This window comes from Equus przewalskii, chromosome 31 (genome assembly GCF_037783145.1).
Source record: "Equus przewalskii isolate Varuska chromosome 31, EquPr2, whole genome shotgun sequence".
Taxonomy (NCBI): Eukaryota; Metazoa; Chordata; class Mammalia; order Perissodactyla; family Equidae; genus Equus; species Equus przewalskii.
In genome coordinates, this window is record NC_091861.1 from 2,114,082 (window position 1) to 2,131,138 (window position 17,057).

Consider the following 17,057-nt stretch of genomic DNA (forward strand, 5'->3'; position numbering starts at 1 on the left):
GCCAGGGGTATTCCAAGCCCAACACATTTCACTTACCTGCACCCTTTATTTCTGTGGCTGGGACTTGCTAGGATCCCTGAATCTTAAGCTAGTGGACCAGATCTGATCTAATCAGTTACGATCCGGAGTTCCAGAGACCGTTCATCATGGTGCGCTCTGGTGGCTCAGAGGCACAATGGAGTGAAGACACTGCTCTGGAGAGGACGAGGGTTTCCTCTGTGGATCACCACTCTCTAGCTGTGAGATCTCTAAAGGGCAAGCCACTTAAGTTCTTTTTGCTCTGTTTTTTTCACCTGTAAAATTGCAATAACAATAATATCTTCTTCCTAAAGCTGTTGTGACTATTAAATCAGATGATCTAATATTAAGCACTTAGTGAATATTTAATAATGATCTATTGTCATTGTCATCATCTTTATAGCTAGTCTGTGGCAGGGACAGCTCAGTCGGGTCCTCTGACCCCTCGTTTTCCAACAAAGAATGGGGAGCACTTATGAAATTAATGGACATACGTAGCAGCCAAACAGTCACAATAGTTTGAAAGAGACACAAAATGCTTACTTTTGTATCTATAGTGGGAAACATGTTTTCTCTTTCTGAACAGTTTTCATTGCAACTTGTTTAAGTGAGAAGGGCTGGTGTACCATCCTGATCGAGTAGATTGAAATAGAAATTGGGTTAAGTTCTAAATATTAAAACTCTATCAGTGGTGTGTTAAATACCATTGCTGATATAGATTATTCTTGTTTTAAATGTTCATAACATTCCTGAAAAAGGTATGTATGGAGTGAATATTTACATTTGCATCCTACTAACTTTAATAATAACTTCAATAATAATTTCCAAAATATATCACCTCAGGGGAAAAAGTCAAAAGTGATTATGCTGTGAGGAGCTCAGGCATCCAGATCTTCCTTTCAACGAATGTTTAATCTTCATGTATTTTTAATTTCCTGCACAATTCCTTCAGGAATTCAAATAATCAGTTCCGATGATTTTAGACTGTTAGAGCATACATATGTTAAAAAAAAATCATGTTTTTTCATTCCCCTGGGATTGTCACAGTGATTGCTTAGGACTTAAAAGAACATCTGTTCCAGATATTCAGAAAATTTTAGCAATATAAGTGCCCTCTGATTTTCATTCTGCTCATAAGCAGGAAACGAAGAGTGATATGGTCTAGGACTAACGGCTTTGTGGAGAGAAGACCTGGATTCCACTGAAAGGATGAGTTCCCTTCTTCTAACCTTTGATTTCCTTATCTACAAAACAGTTTTACCTACTGCAGTGGTTGATTCAAGAACTGGAGGGTACAAAGTATGCAAAATTTGGCATGTAAGCAAAATGTTGGCCGTTATTACTATCAATGAACAATTGTCAAATGACCAATAGATTTTTACAAAAGCAATTTAGCTTGATGGGAAGTTTGAAATGTTGACTAAACCTATGGGTTCTCTTCTTCCCATGTTCTTTGGCTGTTGTCTCCACTCTGGCCTGCCAGCCGAGGTGAAGTAGTTGTATGCCCCTCTCTCCTTGCAGCAGCATGATTGTAATTTGTTAGGTTGCTTTGCAGCCTCTGCTTTCTGAGAAGATGAAAAATATTGCTTCTCTGTAGACTCCATGGCTTGTTGTGGCTGTTGGGCTGGGAGTGACATTCTCTTGTGACGTTTTCATTCTAAGCCAGAGTGGAAGTCCCTGCAGGGCTCCTTTAACATCCCTGGATGCTGCTCCTCTGACCCCTGCTGAGAGATGGTTCATGGAGAAAGATATTAGATAGCTGAATGGGACCATTGCCCACCTAGGTGAATCATCATGAGAAACAAGTAGCTTTGAAGAGATTTCTTTTAAATGGACCTTTAAAATCTATGGGTCAAGTACTTAACCATTCATCCTATGCTTTCTGGTTAATCACCAGGTTGTTGGACACATTTTCTAGTAAAGCCCCAATCCAGGAGTGCTTAGTTGTATAAAAATGGATATATCCAAGAAAAAGATGATCCTGAGAGCCTTGTGATCTGTCTCTCAGAGAGCAGTGGGCTTTTCTTTTCTTGCTTTCTTTGTGATAAAAACAAAGAAGCAAAAACAAAACAAAACCCCCCAAACTAATGAGCTACTCTACTGAAAGCTTCTGTTTCACTCAAAAAGGCAAATATAAGTAGATTTGTTTCCCCAGTTTTACCCTGCAGCCGGGACGTATGGATATAGCTTATTTTCTCAATTTATGAGCAAACCATCCTATGTTATAATAAAATGCAAATGGGTGTCCAAGTCCACAGACATGCTCATCACCTCCAAAGGAAATTTCCATGCTGTTTAATCCTTGAGATTGCTACTTGTCCTTCTGAATATAAAATGCCAGGGAGTTTATTCCACTTAAGTTTATTACCTCATTAGAATGGTTTTGTATCGTCTCAGCCACATGTGTTCTCTTTACTTCTTTGACCTCATTATTCTCCTGAGCCCAAACTCTGATAATGAAAGGAACACTTAGATTAAAAATAAATTTAACTAGTCATTGTGTTCTGCACTTGTTATTAATCCCCCATTTCATACCTTAAGAAGATGGCTCTTTATTCTTATAATTCGCTGTTGAGAGTCGGGGTCTGCAGAGGGTGAGTGGAGTTTAAAGTAGTTTATATCTGATGGTGTGTTATTGTCAGAACTTGCTGGGGTAAGTTGAGAGCGAATATCCCAGCCTGTCTCAGGGACCGAATTCTCCGTCCAGGTGTGAGGAACTAACATGCGATCAACTAGCCACACTAGAGCGTGAAAGTATTTGAATCAGTGAGGGTCAGAGAGAGACCGAACCTCTCACTGATAACAGAGTACTATCTGATCATCAGTGAACTTCAGTCACACTCATATTCTTCCAGGCTCTGATGGAAATGCTTTTTTTGCTGGTTCCTTGAGGGTTTAAAAATAAAGAGCTCTTGGTCAAGGCAAGGATAGACCTTAGCTTTCTAGTGTTTATTTCTGATCATCTGGAGATTTAAGGCTAAATACATTTATTTGAGGGGGAGGCCCGGTTATAAAATTCAAGGGGGTATGTACAGCAGAGAGACAAGAAAAACAATGTTGAAGAGTGGAGGGGGAAGAGGAGACACTTAGCAAGTTCCAAAGCAGAGGAGGCTGGGATGTAGTTCTGGAAAAATAGCATCTACTTCATAAGACAAGGGAGGAGCTGAGCAAGAAACATGAGGCCAAGATAAAAGCGAGCGAGACCTGTGTGTTTAGTCCTCAAAAAATCTCCTCACTGTGGGCCTCAACTGGACTGGGATAACAAGTCTCACAACAGGAGGCAATCTGTACCCACCCAACTCGTGAATGAGAAGGCTTGTCTAAAGAGCCATATCCCAGAGAAGGCTAATTTGTGTTTCATCATCTCTTTGTGTTTTTAAGGATCAAGTGCTTTGTGTCTTTAAGGACCAAGAATATCTTAGTGTCCTTGGCTGTTGGCAGGATTGTACTTAACCTGCCAATCGTTAGGAGAGGAGGAAGGAGAGCCGCCGTCTGGATGCTGGAGACAGAAACCAGCCAGGAGAATGTGACTTGGCTAAATGCTATGCCACTGCTATTACTCTCAGGCCAAGTTGGAGTTGAGACCTGAGTTGGAAATGGATCCTTAGAGACCAGTGAGCATCAAAAACATCCTGGGAAAGCTGTTTGAGCCAGGGCTGTTATTTAAACAATTTAGTATGTCCAGCTGCATGGCTGCCTTTATTGTCCCACTTGGGTTGAATGAAGTCCTGGTGTGTGATTAGAGGGAGGATAGGAGTAATGTCCTTTTTTTTGAGGAAGATTGGCCCTGAGCTAACATCTGTTGCCAATCTTCCTCTTTTTGCTTGAAGAAGATTGTTGCTAGCTAACATCTGTGCCAATCTTCATCTATTTTCTATACGGGATGCCCCACAGAAAGGCTTGATGAGCTGTGCGTAGGTCCGTGGCCTGGATCTGAACATGTGAACCCCGGGCTGCTGAAGTGGAGTGTGCGAGCCTAACAAATATGCCACCAAGCCGGCCCCAGATCAACGTCCTTTTGACAACAACATCCAGCCAATAAGTCTAGGATAAAATTTATTTCTGAAGAGTACCATCAACCTGAGCATAATTTGCGGCTGCCTTTCTAATCAGGCTGCAGCCTTCAGGAGAAGCCCCCACTCCACCCTCATAACAAATACATTCTTTGTCTTGAGGGTTCTAAAACTGGTTTCAACCTAAGATAGCAGCCAGAAGCTTAAAAACCCCAGTGCCTCCTCTCAGACCACAAGATATCGTGCATGGCAGTAAACAGGGCAGGATTGAAAGCAGGGACCATGTTGTGTCCTCCACTCCATCCCCAGCGTCTAGCACCAAGCCTGGCATGTGGTAAGTACTCCACAACAATTGCTAAATAAATGACTATAATAAATGATTGGATCAACAAATGTAAATTCTTTAAGCTTTAGCCTCAAGCTCATTTGCAAGCTTAATGGTAAAGTTCATTGCAAATGATTATATTATTTATATTTAACTGCAGAGTTTCCTTGAGAGTAAAGAAAAAATGAGGAAAATGGAAAGGGTATGACACCCTTTTTCTATGAGAACAGGCCTTAGTTTTGCCAGAAGTTCAAAAACAGTGTTTCTTAAACCTAAATAATCACTAGAAACAGCTGGGGAGATTTAAAAGCATACAGATTCCTTAAAACTTCTAGATAGTCCCAATTCATTGGTTTGGGATGGGTCCCAATTATGTAGATTTAAAAAAAATCTGCCTTAAGATATTCTGTTGTTGACTCAAGTGTTGGGCACCACTGGCCAGCGTGGCCCACCTTCCTAATGAACGTGAGTGTGGGCTTGGCACTGCTTCGGGTCTTCGCTTTCCTGGGCAGTAGCCTATTTTAATATGGATAAGACTAAGGATAAGGGACCAAGTTGATTTTAAAGTGAAGACTGTGAAATAAGTGAGATCTGTATCCAGTTTTCTGTTTCCTCCTGTTATGGGCTGAAGTCCTCATACCCAGTACCTCAGAATATGACTGCATTGGGAGATAGCATCTTTACAGAGGTAAAATGAGGTCACTGGGGTTGGTCTTAACCGAATCCCACTGATGTTCAAATAAGAAGAGGATGTTAGGACATGCACACATGCAGAGGGGAGACCATTTGGGGACACAGAGAAAAGGTGGCCACCTACAAACCAAGGAGAGAGGCCTCAATAGAACCAAACTTTCTGACATCTTGATCATGGTTCTAGCCTCCAGAATCATGAGAAAATAAATCTCTATTGTTTAAACTTCCCAGTCTGTGACACCTTGTTATGGTCGCCTGAGCTGACTAATACACTCATCTTTCTGCAACCTTCTCTCCACTCCTCGCCTTCTCCAGTCAGAGGCGTCTTATCTCTAGGACCTCCCAGGTCTCCCCATCAGAACTGCTCCATCTCAGGGCGTCTCTACTGCGCAGGACTCCAAGTTCTAGACGCGTGTGTTTGATTCAGTTCAGAGATCATCTACCAACTCCCACTCACCTAACAGGTGCTGTTGCAGGCATGAGGGGGCGGCAAAGAGGCTGTTTCAAGGTTTTTGCACCACTGGCTCAGTTGACCACCTCTCTAGATCAGTCCGACTGGAGTTTGCTAGGTAACTACAAAAAGCTGATCAACAAATTCCTTTCTGGATTATCATGGATCTTCTATTCTAAACACTCTTCAACGAGGTGCTCCTTGAGATCAAGAATCTTATCTCATTTATTCTGTACCCTCAACATTTAGCAAGGTACCCAGCTCATAGGAGAAGCTCAACAAATCTTGTTTTCAGAATCCCATGATCATCTTGCTTCCTCTCAGACACTTCTGGTGCCTGAGAGCTCATTACTTATCGACATGGCAATTTTCCTACTTAGTATAATAATTTTCCTCACTTAGACATATGATCTAGGACATATACATTATAGTTTACTTATATTATGAATTTAATATAGAATAAAATTATAATAAGGAAATAAAAAATTCTTATTTATAGCCTTGGAACAATCTTCTTTCCATCGGTCCTAGCCATGACCTATGAAAATAACTTAATCTCTCTTACACTTTAAATTTATTACTTAGTCAGTACATGTCTTTGGGCGCCCTACTATGTGTTCAGTACTGTGATTTGGCAGTGAACAGATGTGGCTCCTGCCCTTATTTAGGTAGTCTGGTAGCGAGGACAGATGAGTATGTATACGTATATATATGTATACACAAATGTATAACCAAGGATTGTGATAAATGCAATGAAGCAAATACATATAGATGCCATAAGAAGGACCAACTGAGACAGTCTGTTTGGAATGAAGACTCAGAGAAAAGAGTTTTGAAAAGGTGACATTTAAACTGAGACCTGATGGATAAGTAGCATTAGACAGGGGAGATAAGGGAAAAGAATATTCCATCACGGGGAGCAGCATGTGTGGAGATGCTGTAGTACGAAGCTTGTCGCATCCAGGAATCAGAGAAGGCCAGCATGGCTCGGGGAGGGAGAGTGCATGGGATTGATCAAGGGCTGGAGGTAAGCAGTGAAAGTTTATGCATTTGAAATTATCGTTAGTGTTGTAGAATTTTCTTTCCTGTTGGATAAACTCCTCTAATTCCATCTATTCCCTGTTGGAGGATGTGGTTTCTGGTCTGGGTATCCTTCCTGAAGCCCTCTCCTGGCAACCTTGTGCCTAGCTTAAGCTCAGATGGGGCAATCCTTCCAGCAGCTGTAAGAATTTGTGTATGTATATCCCTGAATAGCTAATCTTATATGTCTTGGTATCTTTTTGCGTGTGTGTAGCCTTCTCAAAGATGAGATGGGATTTTCAAGTAGTAAGAGTACATTTACAGCCACAGCAAAATCAATCTTAGGGTTTTGGCCACACCTTATACCTTCCTTTGTTGGTTCCCTACCCTAATGGAGCTTAATCGGGACTTCGCTTTCTACCTGAAACATTATTCATGGCGCTGTCTTCACTCTCATCCTAGACTATCAGCTCCTTGGGGCAGGATGCAGGGCTGAGTCATCCTGTGCACTGAGCACAGACACTCGCAAGATTGGGGTCTCATCACTGTTTCTCTTGCTCCTTCCCAACACTCAGCACTGCAGCACAGTTGCCAGAGTGGGCACAAGGCAGATGCTGGGACTAATGGTCTAAGTCAGAAAAAAATCCCCAAACTATGTTAAGTCTGTATTTTGGCCCAGATGGGTTTCATTTTACATTATTTTCTGCCTTACTGTAAGATGTTGAATGGCTTATGCTACAGGGATCTGGGGAAGGCGTCTTTCTAGTCAAGCTTTTGGTTAAAACAAAAAACCAGATCAATCAAAGGACTAATCTGACACTTGGTTTGGGGAATGCCAGAGACCATGAGTCTTCATAGAACATTGCTAACTCGTAAGTTGTGCCTTGCACAGGGTTTAGTGTGTTTCGTAACAGAAATTACTTTGGTTTATAGTTTTCTTTGGCTTTTTTAGAAATTCATCACTTTTAACAGAGTTGCTGTCTTATTTGAGTTACTGAATTACATTTAGTCTTTTCTAAGGAAAGGGACTGTGTCCTATTTGATGTTGTATTTCAACACTCATCATAGCGCCTGCACATAGAGGTGCTCACAGATATTTATTCGGATTATGATGGAATTCTCGTGTATGCAGATGCTTCCCGTAAATGTTCTGTTTATATTCTTATGTTGGCTTCACTGTATTGAAGCTTTAAATGCGTCTCATTACTTCAGGCCATCACAAGATCTTCTCTAGATCCTCTGGTGGCATAAGGAGTTTAATCTGGGAGCAAGTACTCTGTCATAAACACTCCACAGGACTGGGAGTTCCTCAGTAAGTCTGCATTCTCAGGGAACAGAACCTCTTCTTACTTATCTTCATAATTATTCGGCACAGTCCTTGGTCCATAGTAAGTGCCCAACACGTGTTTGCAGATGGCCGTGAATAAATGCGTTACCAGAGAAGGAACTGCACCGGTTTTATGACTGCAATCACTATAGCAGTGAGTGGTCCACTCTGTAGAGATTTGCTTCTTGCTCAGAGTTAGCTTCTAAAGATTTAGCTATCAGTACTGTTGTTAGATGCTGACGATAATACTGTCTGGAAGAGCCTTGACTTAGAGCATCAAATTAATCTGTCAAAGGGCATTGTGAGGCTACATGGGGTTGAACTCTCTTCTCTTTCTTAGATGGTGACAAGTCATATTCTTTTGCTGGGGGATGCGGTTTGAAGGCCTCAGTGCTCTCAGGTAGCCTTGGCCCTCCCCAGAATCTGCGGTGGAGATCCAGCCATCTGGCTTTGAATACAAACAAGCTCCTACAACCCCTAGGGGAAATCTTTATAGGCAAGGCCAGAATATGCCATGTTTGCAGTAGGAACTGTCAAAATGCTGTCACCAGAGTGATGAAAACAGCCCTTGACACTCCCACACACCCAAGAACACCTCCCCTGTGCCACAGAGCCTGTGGTTCTCATCAGAGACTGAGAAGTCCAAGGAAGGTGACACATTTGCTAGTTTACACAGAATCAGGGATCATTTTAGGTAATGTGCCCATATTTTTTAGAATCCTGTATTAGATTGAGAGAGTAGGTATCAATAGGGAGGTAGGGCAGGGATCTGGGGCAGAGCTTAGAATTGGGGGGGGGGGGAGGGAGAGAGAGAGAAGGAGAGAGAAGGAAGAAGAAAATGACTGTGTGTGTGTGTGTGTGTGTGTGTAGAGAGAGAGAGAGAGAGAGAACGAGAAATCATTTTATGCTAAATGCTAAATAGAGCCTACAAGAATCAGAATATTAAATTTACTTACGGCCTTACCTCATACTTTTTTGTTGTTACATCTTAAGTTATTGTGAGGAAGGGCACAAATAAACTGAATATTCATGTTTCAGTTAGCTAAACAAAAAATTGGAAAAAATGTTAGACTTTTGAGGGCAGGAACTTATTTACCACTGTATACCCACAGCCTAGGACAGTGCCTGGTACCCAGTAGGCCCCAGACAAATATTTGTGAATAAAAAATTGAGTTAATCACTACCAAACATTTAAAGAATTAATACCAAGTCTTCACAAACTCTTCAAAAAATAGATAGGGGGATATATTTCCCAACTCATTTTATGAAGCCAGTATCACCCTGATGCCAAAACCAAAGACATCACAAGAAAAGAAAACTATAGACTGTTATGAATATAGATGCAAAAATCCTCAACAAAATACTAGCAATCAGAATCCAGCAACATATACAAAGGATAATATACCATGATGACGTGGGATCTATCCTTGGAATGCAAGATTGGTTTAAAATTTGAAATCAATTAATATAATAATCCGTATTAATAGAATTTTAAAGATGCACATGATCATCTCAATAGAGAAAGTGTTTGACAAAAATCCATCACCCTTTTATGATAAATACGCTCAACAAACAAGGAATAGAAGGGAACATCTTCAGTGTGATAAAGGCATCTATGAAAAACCCACAGCTTACATCATATTTAATGGTGAAAGACTGGATGCTTTCCCTCTAAGATCAGGAGAAAAATCAGGGATGTCTGCTGTCACTATTTCTATTCAACATTGTACTGGAGGTTCTAGCCAGGGCAGTTTGGCAAGAAAATGAAATAAAAAGCATCCAGATCGGAAAAGAAGAAGCAACCATCTCTATTCACAGACAATTTAATCTTGTATGTAGGAAGACCTAAGGAATCCACTAAAAACCTGTTATACCTAATAGATGAGTTCAGCAATGCTTCAGAACATAAGATCAATAGGTAAATATTAATTGTATTCTTATACATTTATGACAATCTGAAAATGAAATGAAAACAATTACATTTACAGCAGAATCAAAAAGAATAAAATACTTTGGAATAAATTTAACAAAGAAGTGCAAAGCTTATACTCTGGAGACTACAAAACACTAGTGAAAGAAATTAAAGAAGATGTCAATAAATTGAAAGATATTCCACTTTTGTGGACTGGAATATTGCTAAGATGGCAGTCCTCCCCAAACTGATCTACAGACTCAATGCAATTCCTAACACAATCCCCACTGGCTTCTTTGTAAAAACTTACAAACTGATTCTAAACTTCATATGGAATTTCCAGGGAACCAGAATGCCCAAAACAGTCTTGAAAAGAAAAACAAAGTAGAAGAATTCACACTTCCTGATTTCAAAACTTATACAAACGATGGCAACCAAGAGAGTGTGGTACTAGAATATTTACAGGCATATAGATCAATGGAGCAGAACTGAGAGTCCAGAAATAAACCCATGCATCTCTGGTCAACTGATTTTCAACAAGGGTGTCAAGACTTTTCGATGAGGACAGGGTTGGCTTCAACAATGCTGCTGGGACAGCTGGATGTCCACACGCCAAAGAAGGAAGTTAGACTCCTGCCCTACACCATATATAACATTAATTCAAAATGGATCAAAAACCTAAATGTAAGAACCGATACCATAAAATTCTTAGAAAAAAACAGAAGTAAATCTTCCTGACTTTGGATTTGGCAATAGTTTCTTAGACCCCAAGCAAAAACCAAAGAACCCTGTCAAGAAACTGAAAAGACAACCCACAGAATGGGAAAAAATTTTTTGCAAATCATATATCTTATAAGGGAGTTGTATCTAGAATATATTAAAAACTCTTACAACTCAGGAATAAGAAAACAAATAATCCAACTTAAAAATGGGCACAGAATCTGTATAGAAATTTCTCTGAAGAAGATATACAAATGACAAATAGCACATGGAATACAAATCAAAACCACAATGAGATACCACTTCACACCAACTAGGATAGTTATAATCAAAAAGTCAACTAGAAGCAAGTGTGGATGAGGATGTGGAGAAATTGGAACCCTCGTACACTGCTGATTGGAATGTGAAATGGTGCAGTCACTTTGGAAAACATTCTTATAGTTCCTCAAAAAGTTAAACAATGAGTTACTGTATGACCTTGCAATTCCAGTTCTGGATGTACACTCAAGAGAAATGAAACATCTATCTGCATAAAAACTCCTATGTGAATGTTCATAGTGGCAGTATTCATAATAGCTGCAATAGCCAAAAGTGGAAACAACCCAAATGTCCACCAACTGATGAATGAATAAACAAAATGTGGTATGTCCACACAATGGAATATTATTTGGCCAGAAAAGGTACATAAAAGTTACTGATACTTGCTATGACCTGAATGAACATTGAAAACATTATGCTAAGTGAAAGATGTCAGTCACAAAGGACCACTTATTATGGTTCCATACCATATATCATACGAAATGCCTAGAATAGGTAAATCTATAGAAACAGAAAATAGATTAAAGGTTGCCTACAGGTGAGGGTGGTGGAAGGGTTGTGGAGTGATAGTTAAAGGGTACAGGCTTCTTTATGGAGTGATAAAAATGTTCTAAAATTGATTGTGGCAATGGTTGCACAACTCTGTGAATATACTAAAAACATTTAATTGTACACTCTAAATGGGTGAATTGTATGGTATGTGACTTATATCTCAAAAGAGTTATTACCAAAAAAATGAATTAATAACTTGACAGTTTTGAGATTTGTATAGAGCTTGTTATATAAAGAAATAAATATATAAAGTACATATCCACGCTCTAAAATTAATCAATAAAACCTTTAGAAATCACAGAAGTTTTCTCCCTCATTAAAAAAAAATCAAGTCTATAAGGATTGGATTAAATTTACTCTAAAGTTCTGCCCAACACTCAGATTCTATAAAAATAAATTTTAAGCAGAAGCCTCTTATTAGCCAATGTTGTGACAAGTAAATGCATTTAAATGTATTTCCAGCTGGTAGAGTAGAAGTGGATAAAACTGTGACAACCTCCTTAATTCATATAAAGCCAAGCTCCCTGGTGGCCCAGGCTTAGCACAGTGTGGCATTCACAGGAACATCAAGCTGACATCCAACAACATTTGAAAGCAATTTCAATATTATGAATAATTTTCCAAATCATTCTTACACAGAACAAGCTTATTAAAATCTTTTTCCCAGTTGCCTCTCTTGACATGACAACTATCCTAATAACTCTCTCCTCCCTCATCTGAACTCAGCCTTCCTTCCCCATCCCCTGCAAAACTCTTTCTCGTCCTGCCCTGATGCCTCTTGGTTTTTCTATTTTATTTTATTTTTTCCTTTTTCTCCCCAAAGCCCCCCAGTACATAGTTGTATATTCTTCGTTGTGGGTCCTTCTAGTTGTGGCATGTGGGACGCCGCCTCAGCGTGATTTGATGAGCAGTGCCATGTCCGCGCCCAGGATTCGAAGCAACGAAACACTGGGCCACCTGCAGCGGAGCGCGCAAACTTAACCATTTGGCCATGGAGCCAGCCCCGATGCCTCTTGGTTTTTGCCTCCCACCTCATCTCTTGTGTAGTCTATACTCGTTGGTCAGTAATTCCCTGTTATTTCCAAAGTAAATCAATTCAGCCCATTTTGATGCTTTTTAATTCCCCCATTTACTCATTACTGGGTTTCTATATACAAGAAAGCTCACAAAGACAGATTTCAGTTTGACAGAAAAGAGGGGAAGAAGCTAGAGTGTTATTTTTTCTGGCCACATTGCCCAACACATCTAAAAATTAGAGGTGGCAGGTTAAGACTTGTGGGAAGAGAAAGTGGGCATCATTCTGTGCTTTCTGGAATCTTCTACTTACCAGGGGAGGAGAGCATCAGTTGGAAGTAGGGGAAAGGCGGTTTATTTCTCTGTGTACTCAGTGACTGTCAACTCAGTTTAAATCTGAGAAGCCATGACTCTTCCATTCACTTGAGTTTTCTTAGGTGGACTGACCCCAAGCTTTTGTGGTCAATGAAATTATAAGGCATCTTGAAGATCTAAAAGAATCCACAAAGACCCTATTCTTTAAAACAGAGGCCCTGAGGGTGATGTTTCAAATGCCAACCTGAAGATAGGATGAAAGGGGTTAAGAATCATTAATTTCAGGAGCATCCAGACTGCTTTTCAAGCTATTTGCCAGTCGATAGCATTTATCGAGTGATTGTCCTTTGTGTATCAAGCAACAAATTAGCCTTTAAATTGCAAGTTCTGCAAAGAGAACTCTCCCTCACCCCTTGGCCAAAGTAAGTAAATCTTCCTCTGCAAACGAACTCCTTCTGGGAGTTCCCTGGCTTTCTGGACGCCTCTGCACGGGAGTTAGAGGCCAGTGCTCCAATTTCACGTAATAGAGGAGGCACATTGTACCCCCCTGGTCCCCTGCCTGTTCTCCTCTGAGTGGGTCAGAAAATTTCAGTCAAAGCTGAAATCCCCACTGGGACAGCCTAGGCTGACTTTAGAAGGTTCGCTTGATTGAAGAGGATTTTCTCATCTGCTGTCTCTCTTATCTTTGAATCTTTCCATCTTTGTATCTTTCTCTGAGAAAGGGCGGCCATAGGAATCCTGTACAGATCTGGGGCTGTCACTGTTTGAAATGTCAATTGAGTTCTCTGAGGGAAAATGCTAGGTAAGGTGCAGTCAGTCAATAGTCTAAAGTCGCTTGGTGTTTACACTTACTGAGAGGATAAATTTTAGAGGGGCAAGGAACCAGCCACTCTCCTTTGACCTCTTTTTTCCTCTGTTTTCTTCTCCCAGTCCACCTTTTAGCTATTTTTGAATTTGTTAGCACCAGTGAATAAAGGATAAGGGAGAGAAAAGGAGCAGTAAATCTTGCTTAGTCACACTCAGGTGAAATGTTCTGGGGAGTACGATTGGGAACAAATGCCAGAGTTTAAAAAAAGTGTCTATGACTCCTATGATTATGTGTACATATTAGACAAGGAAGAGCAGTAATGAGGAGCGAGACTGGAGCAGTCTGACTTCCCGCCTGGGTGCGGCCCACCACGTGCACTGCCTGCTTATTTCTCCAGGGAACCTCTTAGACGTGGAGAGGCTCTACGTCTATTCTTTGTAAGTTGAAACGTGCACTGCTTGGCCTCTGTTGATTTTGGGAAGCACGTGCTAAGGAAGATGACTTTCTGAGCAGGAAGTCCATGCCATCACTCTGATGTTCGAGTCTAGTGATCTTGTTTTCTTGTCGAAATAGAAGGCAAAGCCTTATCTACAATCCAGAAAAGACTGTCTTTACAGACGGAATCCACAACTGGAGACTAGATATCAAGTTAAATCATTCCTTTGAAATTCCTCAGCTGCCTGACCAAGATAAGATTCTACACATTTGAAAACTCCAAGCCCAAGGTAGGAGCTGATATGTGTCCAAAATTGCACTTTTCTAACATTCCATGGATTTGTAGCACGATTGGATGTGCATCTAAGAAATGAATGGCATTGAGTCTTCTGGTCTGAAAAAGTAGACGCCTTAGGACATAAGTAGCTGGGAAAATAGGGCATTTTTTTGGAATGGCTATCAGCAATTTTTTTGTGAAATGTGAAGATCCTCAAAGAAGAAATTTTTTAAATTTTAAAAATAAAAAGCATTTTTACTTCTGGCAACTGAACAAAGTATGCTCCAGATTATGAGCTTTCTGGGAGAGGTTGCACACTAATTCGTTCTGCATTTAGTGGGATGTGAGCAACTCAGTGACCACTGAGTGCACTGCAATCATTGCACAATATCTGATGTTGCCAAGGTGAGCATTATCTCCTCTAATTAGTTTGTGTCTTGGGGGAGGGAGAAGGTAGGAAAGGACAATGAAATGATGGTTGACCTTCCCAAGGTGTGGCTGTTTACTGTAGTTCAAATGTGTGTGTAGTTGCCACTGATACAGCAGAGCAAAACCTCAGTGTAATCATGACTGCCCCAGCACAGCTCCCATTCCCACAGTCACCAGTAGTTCTGGAATGTTCCAAAGCATTTTTAATAAAACGTGCTGTTTCTATGCTATTTCAACTTTCCATTCTGTGCCCAGCACATGACTGTTAAAGCTGCTTAATGGCTACTTATTACTGCCAAGAATGAATAAAATAGTTGACTCTATATACTACTACTTTGTTTATAGATTGCCCCAAGTTTTATTTTTCATTGTTTTATTATTGCTATTGCCTGGATTCACTGTAGCAATTGATTATTGATGAATTCTTAAACACTCGTTTGGGATGAATTCTTAAACACTCAGAGTTGAGAACTTGGAGGATTTTTGAAGTCACTGGTTATTTAGATACATGTCTCTTAGGTATACTGATCACATGCATGAAGTTCTCTCTTTACTCTAGAATCTTCCATCCTCCTCACTCCCAGCAACTTGGCCAACAAATTGAATACTAGGCACATAACCTACCACTGCATTGGTGACGGATTTGGATCCTGTGTTTGGATCCTGCCATACAGAAGAGTTACGATCTCGCAGCAAAAGATGATGTTTTATTTCTTCCATAGTATTACCATAGCTAAATGGCTTTGATCAGTGCTCACACAGACTTAGGAGTTAGAGTTCCAGAAACAGACACCAGAAGAAAGGAACCGCTGTGTGGCACATCAGTTGGAAAACATCATGGGAGAGAGTTGCTCTGTCAATCAGAGGATTCCCTAGAAGTTCCCTTAGCCATTGATTATGGTGGGGATGTCATTTGGTAGAAGTTTGGGGAAGGGCTGTGGGATGGGCTGTCCAAGGCCACATTCTGGTCCATAGCAGCATGGAGGCAGCATTTTCAATCATTCTAAATCCCCTATGCTCAAAAGGTTTCCCTCCATCCTCACAGAAGGCCTCTTCTGAAACTCAGAGGTACCAACTCTCCCTCCATATGCTCTTCTCCAGTGCTGTGGGCTATGCCAATCATGGGCTGGGGATTACTGAGTTGAAATTGACAGCTCTAACTGAGCTGGGCTCTGGGACGGGTTCTAAAGGGCTTACCATGGTGGCAGTGCCAAGGTAGAGGCAATGCCAAGGCAGGGGCTGTGAGCCTGAGAGAAGAGTGGTCTTAGCCCTGATGCCAAGCAGAGGCTTAGAGTCAATTGTGAAAGCAGTCGAGGATACTTGGTAGAAGCATCGTGTCAGTGGGTAGGGTTTGGGGGGCACAGAGAGACAGTCTCCACTCCCTTTCAAGTATGTCTGAACAGGCTACCTCTGTCGAGATCAGAGAATTTATTTATTTATTTGCTCTGTCAACAAATATTTATTGAACAATGTCAGGTATTGTGATGGTTAATTTTTTGCGTCAGCTTGACTGGGCTATAGGTTGGTTAAACATTATTTCTGAGTGTGTCTGTGAGGTTGTTTCTGGATGAGATTAACATTTGCAAAGGTGGACTGAGTAAGCAGATTTCCCTCCCCACTGTGGGCGGACCTCACCCAATCCGCTGAAGTCCTGAGTGGAAGAAAAGGCTGAGTGAGAAAAAGTTCCTTCTCTCTGCCTGATTCTCTTCCAGTTGGGACATTAGTCTTCTCCTCCTTTGGGACTGGGACTTACATCACCAGCTGTCCTGCTTCTCAGGTCTTCAGATTTGGACTGGAACTATACCATTGGCCCTCCTGGGTCTGGACTTCTCAGCCTCCATAATGGTGTGAGCCAATCTCCTATAATCTTTCTCTCTCTGCCTCTGTCTCTGTCTCTGTCTCTGTCTCTGTCTCTCTCTCTCTCTCTCTATATATATACACACACACAGATACAGACACACACACACATCCAATTAGTTCTGTTTCTCTGGAGAACCCTAATACAGCCATGTTCTAGGTACCAAGATAAAGTAGTGAACAAGAAAAGAAGGCCCCTGGTCTCGCTGATCCTACGTTCTTGTTTGGTGAGATGGATAATAAACACAGAAAACAGACAAACAAGTGAAAATGGAACAATGATCAAGGCTTTGATCCCTACAGAATAATCCAAACAAGGTGAGATAGCAGGGGACTGGATGGCTCTTTTAGACTGGCTGGTCAGGGAAGGCCTTTCTGAGGAGATGACATTTAAATTGAGATTTGAGTGACAATAAGCAGCTTAAGAGAAGACCTGGGAGAAAAGCCTTCCCAACAGAGAAACTAGTAAATACAAAGGCCCTGAGATGGAAATAAGCACGTCATGAGAAACAAAAAGGCAGACATGACTGGGACCTAGTTAAAAACAGGCAAGCTGGTAGAAGACAAGGTCAA